Below are 9740 nucleotides of genomic sequence, written 5' to 3'. Positions count from 1 at the left end.
TGTACACTTAAAAGTGACTTAAGTGGTAAATTTTATGTTATGTATATTTTACCACAATTTTTTAAATAAAAATAAATTAAAAATGAAGGTGGGAGGCTTGATCTTAGGTCACTATTAAAATGATCACTATTTATAAGTCATTTTTTATTTTATTTTTTTTCCTGAGGAAGATTGTCACTGAGCTAACATCTGTGCCAATCTTCCTCTATTTTGTATGTGGGATGCTGCCACAGTGTGGCTTGGTGAGCAGTGCATAGGTCCACACCTGGGATCTGAACCGATGAACTCTGCACTGTGCAAACTTAACTACTACACAACCAGGCCAGCCCCTATGAGTCATTTTATGGTTGAGTAAAAGAGACAAAGACCAAATAGCCACTTTGGAATGAGTCAACTAACTCAAGTTTGGATAACATCCAAATCTATTCTTTACATGTATTTAAATGTACAGAACAAGTGAAAAAAAATCATAAGACTGTCAGCTTTCACATTCCTGTGGTAGAAATGCCACTCTGCCATCCCTACAATGAAGCATGAATCCATAAACCTAAAAGAAAAACATGCAGAGGACTAATGCTCTCATCAAAAATTAAAAAAAGCAAGGGGGGGAGGGGTGTGGGATGTCAGCGTCATGGCAGAGTGAGCTTGCCCCGGACTCTCTCCCCTCCACCAAAGGAGCAAGCATATTCCACCAGAAAATATCCTAATAGCACAGGAATCCTCAGAGACCCACAGCAGCCAAATGATGGAGGGCGGAGAGGATGGAGCCCCCCTTGGAGGAGCTGGAATGGGCCTACAGGGAAGCCCTCTAACAGGGCGAAAGCTTTTGCATGGGGTGACCTCATCAAGCCAAGACCCCAGGAGACCAGATAGCAGAGAGCTGATCAGGAAACCCGAGTCTGCGGGCAAGAGAAAGCACCCTCCCTACCCACGTTGCGCTGCACTGTGTGGCCCTGTGCCATCTGGGCTGAGGGCAGAGGGCCCAGAATATGCAACCCTCCACCCTCTCTAGTGGCAAGAGGCTGTAACTGCAACCAAATAATATCACAATGGGGAAGACCTGTCCTTCCAGCATCCGTCAATTCATCAAATCTCCAGACCAGAGGGAAACACACATCCAGAATTATGTCCTGAGGACTCAGAAATAAGTAAACTAAATGACAATGAATTCAGAATAGCTATTGTCAAAAAAATCAATGAGGTAAAAACAATATAGAGAAACAATTCAATGAGTTCTGGAGCTACTTCACAAAAGAGATTGAAACTATAAAGAAGAATCAATCAGAAATAATAGAGATGAAAAATACAATGGAAAACATAAAACAAAATACGGATTCCCTGAATGCTCATGTGGATACCATAAAGGAGCAAATCAGCATAATAGAAGATAGACAGGTTGACTGGCTCCAGACAGAGGACGAGAGAGGACTAAGACTAAAAAGAAATGAAGAAAATTTCCGAGAAAAACCTGACTCAATGAGGAAATGCAACATAAGAATTATAGGTATCCCAAGGGCAAATAAAAGGAGAATGGAGCAGAAAGCATGCTCAAAGAAATAATAGCAGACAAATTCCCAAATCTAGGGAATGAGAGAGAAATGTGTGTGGAGGAAGCTTTCAGATCTCCTAGATTTCTCAATGTAAAAAGACCTACTGCAAGGCATATAGTAGTAAAACTGGAAAAAATGAAAGACAAAGAAAGAATACTCAGGGCAGCAAGGCAGAAGAAAATAACCTACAAATGAACCCCTATCAGACTTTCAGCAGATTTCTCTGCAGAAACCTTACAAGCTAGGAGAGAATGGAATGACATATTCAAAACTTTAAAAGATAAAAATCTTCAGCCAAGAATACTCTATCCAGCAAAAATATCCTACAGATAGGAGGGAGAAATTAAATCTTTCCCAGACAAACAAAAGCTAAGGAACTTTGTAGCCACGAGATCCCCCCCCCCCTTCAAGAAATCCTCAAGAAGGCCCTGAAACCTGAAAAAAGAAAAAAGGGGTCACAAAACACAGAGTAAGGAGACAAATAGATAGAATCAGAATAGGATAGCAAATATTCAACTATAGCACTAGGATAAAGGGAAGGAAAACACCAAAAACAAATATCTTGTTACTTTAACCACAAACTCACAACACAAGTTGGAATAAGAGATGAAAATAATAACTTAGGAGGGGAGGAGGAAAGGGACTGGATCAGTTTAGACTAAGGAAATAAGAGGCCATCAGAAAATGTACTATGCTATGCACGAGATTCTGAATACAAACTTCAGGGTAGCCACTAAACTAAAAAGCAGAACAGAGACACAAAAAATAAATAAGGAAAAAGCTAAGAAACACAGCATAAGAAACTGCAGAAGTCAATGGGTAGACCAAAACACACAGGATGAGAAACAAAAGAAATGCAGGAAAACCGGAAAACGAGTGACAGAATGACAGCAGTAAGCCCTCATATATCAATGATCACCCTCAATGTACACAGACTGAACTCTCCAATAAAAAGACACAGAGTGGCAAGAGGAATTAAAGAACAAGATTCAACAATTTGTTGCCTCCAAGAAACACACCTCAGCTCCAATGACAAGTACAGGCTCAGAGTGAAGGGGTGGAAGACGATACTCCAAGCTAATGGCAAACAAAAGAAAGCAGGCGTCACAATACTTATATCAGACAAAGTAGATTTCAAGATAAAGCAGGTAAAGAGAGACAAAGAGGGTCAATATATAACGATCAAAGGAACACTACATCAGGAAGAAATAATGCTTATAAATATCAATGCACTCAACACAGGAGCACCAAAGTTCATAAAGCAACTATTAACAAACCTAAAAGAAGATATCGAAAATAACACAATAATAGCAGGGGACCTCAATACTCCACTCACATCATAGGACAGATCAGCCAGACAGAAAATCTACAAGGAAACAGTGGCATTAAATGAAAAGCTAAAACAGTTGGACTTAATAGACATATATAGAACACTCCATCCAAAAACAGCAGAATACACATTCTTCTCAAGTGCACGTGGAACATTCTCAAGGATAGACCATATGTTGGGAAACAAAGCAAGCCTCTATAAATTAAAAAAAATTGAAATAATAACAAGAATCTTCTCTGATCATAATGCTATAAAACTAGAAATTAATTCTATGAAAAAGGCTGAGAAAGGGACACAGATGTGGAGACTAGACAATATGCTATTGAACAAGCAATGGATCATTGAAGAAATTAAAGAAGAAATCAAAAAATATCTGGAGAGAAATGAAAATAATAACATACCATACCAACTCATATGGGATACAGCAAAAGCTGTAGTAAGAGGGAAATTCATCACAATACAGGCACACCTTAACAAACAAGAAAAATCCCAAATCAGCAATCTCAAATTACACCTAACTGAATTAGAGAAAGAAGAAGAAACAAAGCCCAAAGTCAGCAGAAGGAAAGAAATAATAAAAATCAGAGCAGAAATAAATGCTATTGAAATAAAAAAGGCAGTAGAAAGGATCAATGAAACAAAGAGCTGGTTCTTAGAGAATATAAATAAAATTGACAAACCCCTAGCCAGACTTACAAAGAAAAAAAGAGAGAAAGCTCAAATAAACAAAATCAGAAATGAAAGAGGAGAAATAACAACAGACTCCACAGAAATACAACAGATTATAAGAGAATACTACGAAAAACTATATGCCAACAAAATGGATAACCTAGAGGAAATGGATAAATTCTTAGACTCTTACAATCTCCCAAAGCTAAGTCAAGAAGAAGCAAACAATTTGAACAGACCAATCACAAGGAAAGAGATTGAAACAGCAATCAAAAGCATCCTAAAGAATAAAACACCAGGATCAGACGGCTTTCCTGGGGAACTCTACCAAACTTTCAGAGAGGATTTAATACCTATACTTTTCAAGCTTCCCAAAAGATAAGGGAGGATGGAACACTTCCTAACACATTCTATGAGGCCAACATCACTCGGATACCAAAACCTGACAAGCACAGCATGAAAAAAGGAGAACTATAGGCCAATATCACTGATGAACATAAATGCAAAAATTCTCAAAATTTTGGCAACTCGAATTCAGCAATACATCAAAAGAATCATACATCATGATCAGGTGGGATTCATACCAGGGACAAAGGGATGGTTCAACATCCGCAAATCACCCAACGTGATACACCACATCAACAAATTGAGGAATAAAAACCACATGATCATCTCAATAGATGCAGAGAAAGCACTGGACAAGATCCAACAGCCATTTATGATAAAAACTCTGAACAAAATGGGGATAGAAGGAAATTACCTCAACATAATAAAGGCCATATACGACAAACCCACAGCCAACATCATACTCAATGGGCAAAAACTGAGCACCATCCCCCTCAAAACAGGAACGAGACAAGGATGCCCTCTATCACCACTCTTATTCAACATAGTACTGGAGGTTTTGGCTAGAGCAATCAGGCAAGAGAAAGGAGTAAAAGGAATCCAAATAGAGAGGGAAGAAGTGAAACTCTCGCTGTTTGCAGTTGACATGATCTTATATATAGAAAACCCCAAAGAATCCACTGGGAATCTTTTAGAAATAATCAACAACTACAGAAAAGTTGCAGGGTACAAAATCAACTTACATAAATCAGTAGCATTTCTATATTCTAATAATGAACTAACAGAAAAAGAACTCAAGAACACAATATCATTGACAATCACAACAAAAACGGGTGAATTTAACTAAGGAAGTGAAAGACATATACAACAAAAACTACAAGACTTTCCTGAAAGAAATTGATGATGACATAAACAGATGGAAAGACATTCCATGCACATGGATTGGAAGAATAAACATAGTTAAAATGTCCATACTACCTAAAGCAATCTACAGATTCAAGGCCATCCCAATCAGAATCCCAATGACATTCTTTACAGAATTAGAACAAAGAATCCTAAAATTCATATGGGGCAACAAAAGACCCCAAATTGCTAAAGCAACCCTGAGATAAAAGAACAAAGATGGAGGCATCACAATCCCTGACTTCAAAACATACTACAAAGCTACAGTAATCAAAACAGCATGGCACTGGTACAAAAACAGGTGCACAGATCAATGGAACAGAATTGAAAGCCCAGAAATAAAACCACACATCTATGGACAGCTAATCTTCAATGAAGGAGCTGAGGGCATACAATGGAGAAAAGAAAGTCTTTTCAACAAATGGTGCTGGGAAAACGGGACAGCCACATCTAAAACAATGAAAATTGACCATTCTTTTTCACTATTCACAAAAATAAACTCAAAATGGATCAAAGACCTAAAGGTAAGACCTGAAACCAAAAGGCTTCTGGAAGAAAATACAGGCATTACACTCTTTGATATCAGTATTAAAAGGATCTTTTCAGATACCATGTCTTCTCAGACAAGGGAAACAATAGAAAGAATAAACAAATGGGACTTCATCAGACTAAAGAGCTTCTTCAAGGCAAGGGAAAACAGGATTGAAACAAAAACACAACACAGTAATTGGGAAAAAATATTTGCAAGTCATATATATGACAAAGGGTTAATCTCCATAATATGTAAAGAACTCATGCAACCCAACAACAAAAAATCAACCCGATCAAAACAATGGGTAGGAGACATGAACAGACATTTCTCCAAGAAGATATACGGATGGCAAATAGGCACATGAAAACATGTTCATCATCACTGATCATCAGGGAAATGCAAATCAAAACTACACTAAGATATCACCTTACACCCATTAGAATGACAAAAATAACCAAAACAAAAAATAACAAATGCTGGACAGGTTGTATAGAAAAAGGAACCCTCATACACTAATGGTGGGAATGCAAACTGGTGCAGCCACTATGGAAAACAGTATGGAGATTTCTCAAAAAATTAAAAATAGAGTTACCATACGACCCAGCCATCCCACTGCTGGGTATCTATTCAAACTACTTGAAGTCAGAAATTCCAAAAGTCCCATGCACCCCTGTGTTCATTGCAGCATTATTTACAATAGCCAAGATGTGGAAGCAACCTAAGTGCCCATCAACCGATGACTTGATAAAGAAAATATGGTATATATATATACAATGGAATACTACTCAGCCATAAAAAAGAATAAAATCATCCCATTCACAACAACATGGATGGACCCTGAGGGAATTATGTTAAGTGAAATAAGCCATACAGAGAAAGACAATCTCTGTATGACTCCACTCACATGTGGAATTAAACAAGTAGACAAAGAGAACAGAATAGTGGCTACCAGGGGAAAGGGGGCGGGGGGGGCACAAAGGGTGAAGTGGTGCACCTACAACACAACTGACAAACAATAATGTACAACTGAAATTTCACAAGATTATAAACTATCATAATCTCAATAAAAATTTTTTTTAAAAAAATTAGAAAAAGCACCAAACTCAGCAATTAAAACTAAAACTACCAGAAAAATATTTTGGTTATCTCATTTTTTTTTAATATTTAAAAAAGTATAAGTATAAGTAAGTCTTTATTTCTTAAACTGGTGACAGACACACTGGTATTCATTTTATTGTTATTCTTTAACTTATACATATGTTACATATAATCATTAGTATTATAAAATATTTAACACGAAATTCTTGAGAGGCATTTAGTCAAAAATACAATAAATGCACACAATTTTATCCATTAAAGGTATAAAAAATGTTAAATGTATACTCTAGGGCCTGGCCCAGTGGTGTAGTGGTTAAGTTCATGTGCTCCACTTCGGTGGCCCTGGATTCACAGGTTTGGATCCCAGGCACAGACCTACACCACTCATCAAGCCATGCTGAGGCAGCATCCCACATACGAAATAGAGGAAGACTGGCACAGATGTTAGCTCAGGGACAATCCTCTTCAAGCAAAAAGAGGAAGATTGGCAACAGACGTTAGCTCAGCGCCAAACTTCCTCACCAAAAAAAAGAAAAAAAGTACACTCTATTTGACCTGTTATTTCTACTTACAATAACTCATATATACTAAGGAAAAATATGAATGTTTACAGAGATTTACCAATAAATATGTTTATGAAAGCAAAGTTTATAATAGGAGAAAATTAAAAACAAACTATAGCAAATGTTCCACAATAAGAGTCGTAAAAATAAAATGACACAGCCATATAAGGGAATACTATGCAGTAATTTTAAAATAATTTTGAAGAAAAATACTAATGATATGGAAATACGTTAATAACATGTTAAGGAGTATTTTATAAAACTGTACAGTATAATGCCATTTTACACACACACAGACACAAATATACATAACACACACATACAGAAAAAGGCCTGGAAGCATTTATATCAAACTATCACTAATGGTTATCTTGGAATAGTGAGACTATATGAGATTATATTTTCTTCTCTTTGCTTATCCATATTTTTTGAGTTTTCAACAATGAACATGTAAAGAAAAAACCACTTTTGTTTTATTTTGGGTTACCAAATTTTTTCCATAAAGGACCAGATAGTAAATGTTTTAGGTTTTGTAGGCTAGACTGTCTCTATCATAACTCTTTGACTCTACCGTTGTGCAAAAGCAGACAGACAATCCATGAACGAGGTGGCATTGTTCCAATAAAACTTTTTTTATGGATATTGAAATTTAAAGCTCACGTATTTTTCATCTGTTATGAAATACTCTTCTTTTGATTTTTTTTCAACCATCAAAAAAGGTAAAAACTTTCCTTAGTTTGAAGGCTATGCAAAATCAGGCAGCAGGTGGATTTGCGCCACATTTTGCTAACCTCTGTTCTAGGGCAACTATTCTTATCTTGCACAACTAATTTTCCTGCAGTGATGACTTATTTCAATTTTTCTATATGTTTGGTTTTCCAAGTTCTTATCACTAACTCAACCTCAAACTCTTCACCAGTTGTGTAAACTTCTACTTGCCATTTTTAAACCCTTCAAGTATTGGGTCATTTTTATTTTTCAGAAACAGCCTCTCCCAGAGCTTTCTGACTTCTTCTCACCTGGCCTGTTTGTTCACCGTGTCTGATGCACAGCTGTTTTCCTCATATCTGTCTTCACTCTGTGCCTAGGGATTCTCGTTGCCTTTCATCTTCGTTAGTAACAACAGTGCTCCAGGTATTTCTTCCATTCAGCTCACCTCCACTTTCATTACGAGTTTTGTTTAACCTTTTCTCCAAAGGGCCTAGCACAGTGCCTAGCAAACAATGCTCGAAATTTTTTTTTTTTATTTAAGGAAGAAGATGCCTGGATAGAATATAAAGATGGCTGGCAGGCTGCACTAACAAGTGCTCAAACCATCATGGGTCCAGACTAGGTCCTCTTCCCAGAATTTACTCAGATCCTAGACAAATAAATTTGTTCACGTCTATTTCATCTGTTCAGCAAACCACTCAAACCCCAGAATTGATGCAGTCTACTGCAAACTGGGGCATATAACTGCTTCCGAGGGCTTGGTCCACTTTGTCTCTCTCCAAACTAGATTTTATGCTCCTGGTAGGTGGAGCGATTTCCTGCATATCTAAACAAAGTTCCTTCCACTGAGCATTCGGTCTCCCTCCTTCCCACTCGCTTCCACATCTCCACGCCCTGGCTCCTCAGGGAAGAGCATGCTCCCTGGAGTTGCACAGATTCTGACTCACATCCTGACTCTCTCTCTTCGTAGTTGTGTTAACTCTGGCAAATTCTTTATCTGTCTAATCCTCTTTTTCCACGTCCTTTTCCCCTCCACCAGGGCTGAAATGCTGTTGTGCTTGATCACCTGTACGGACAGGATCCCAGTGCCCTTAAACGAAACCTTTGGATCCAAGGCCTCTGAGAGAGAACCCAAGAGCCAGGCCTATTTATGACCCTAACCTAGGTCTGACTTGAACCGGCAATCTGAGTTTTACTCCATAAACAACTCCCCAGGTATGGAAATCCTCATCTTTAAAAAGAAGCTGACCTCCACAAACCTAGGTCTCCAAGCCAACCTCAGAAATGAAATCTCTAAACCCAGGACTGAGTTTTCCAAAACTGATGCTGAAGCCTCCAGCTCTGACTACTTCATCACATCTCAGGACTTTCCTGGTTCTAACATAGGGTTGATCCCCCACAGCTGTGGGAATGACCTTCATCCAAGACTGACAACTCCTGTCCTAATGGGGACCACCCTCTCCACATCCTGGCTTTGACTCTATGGACTTCAACGATCCCTGCTTCTCAACTCAATATGGGAGCCTCTTTCTTCAAAGACACTCTGCCCCTACATGGGGTAGCAATGGTCCACAGACTCCCCGAGAGGACAGATGGCCCCAGCCCCTTTCCTCAGCTCAGAAACCAGCACTCTTGGGAGAGGTCCTTGTAAACAGTAGGAGTAGAAGATGAAAAGGAATTGAGTCAGAAGATGAGGACAGTGGCACCATACTGTAATTTTCTTTCTTTGTTGTTTGCTTTTTTTTTTTTAAAGATTGGCACTTGAACTAACATCTGTTGCCAATCTTAGTTTTTTTGGGTTTTTTTCTTCTTCTTCTCCCCAAAGCCCCCAGTACATAGTTGTATATTCTAGTTGTGAGTGCCTCTGGTTGTGCTATGTGGGACGCCGCCTCAGCATGGCCTGATGAGCGGTGCCATGTCTGTGCCCAGGATCCGAACCAGTGAAACCCCGGGCCGCTGTAGCCAGCGTGCGAACTTAACCACTGGGCCACAGGGTGGCCCTTGCTTCTTCTTTAAAATTTGTATTTCCTTTAAGAAGC

This window comes from Equus quagga, chromosome 2, assembly GCF_021613505.1.
Source record: "Equus quagga isolate Etosha38 chromosome 2, UCLA_HA_Equagga_1.0, whole genome shotgun sequence".
NCBI classification, from domain to species: domain Eukaryota; kingdom Metazoa; phylum Chordata; class Mammalia; order Perissodactyla; family Equidae; genus Equus; species Equus quagga.
Note: the sequence above shows the minus strand (reverse complement) of the source record.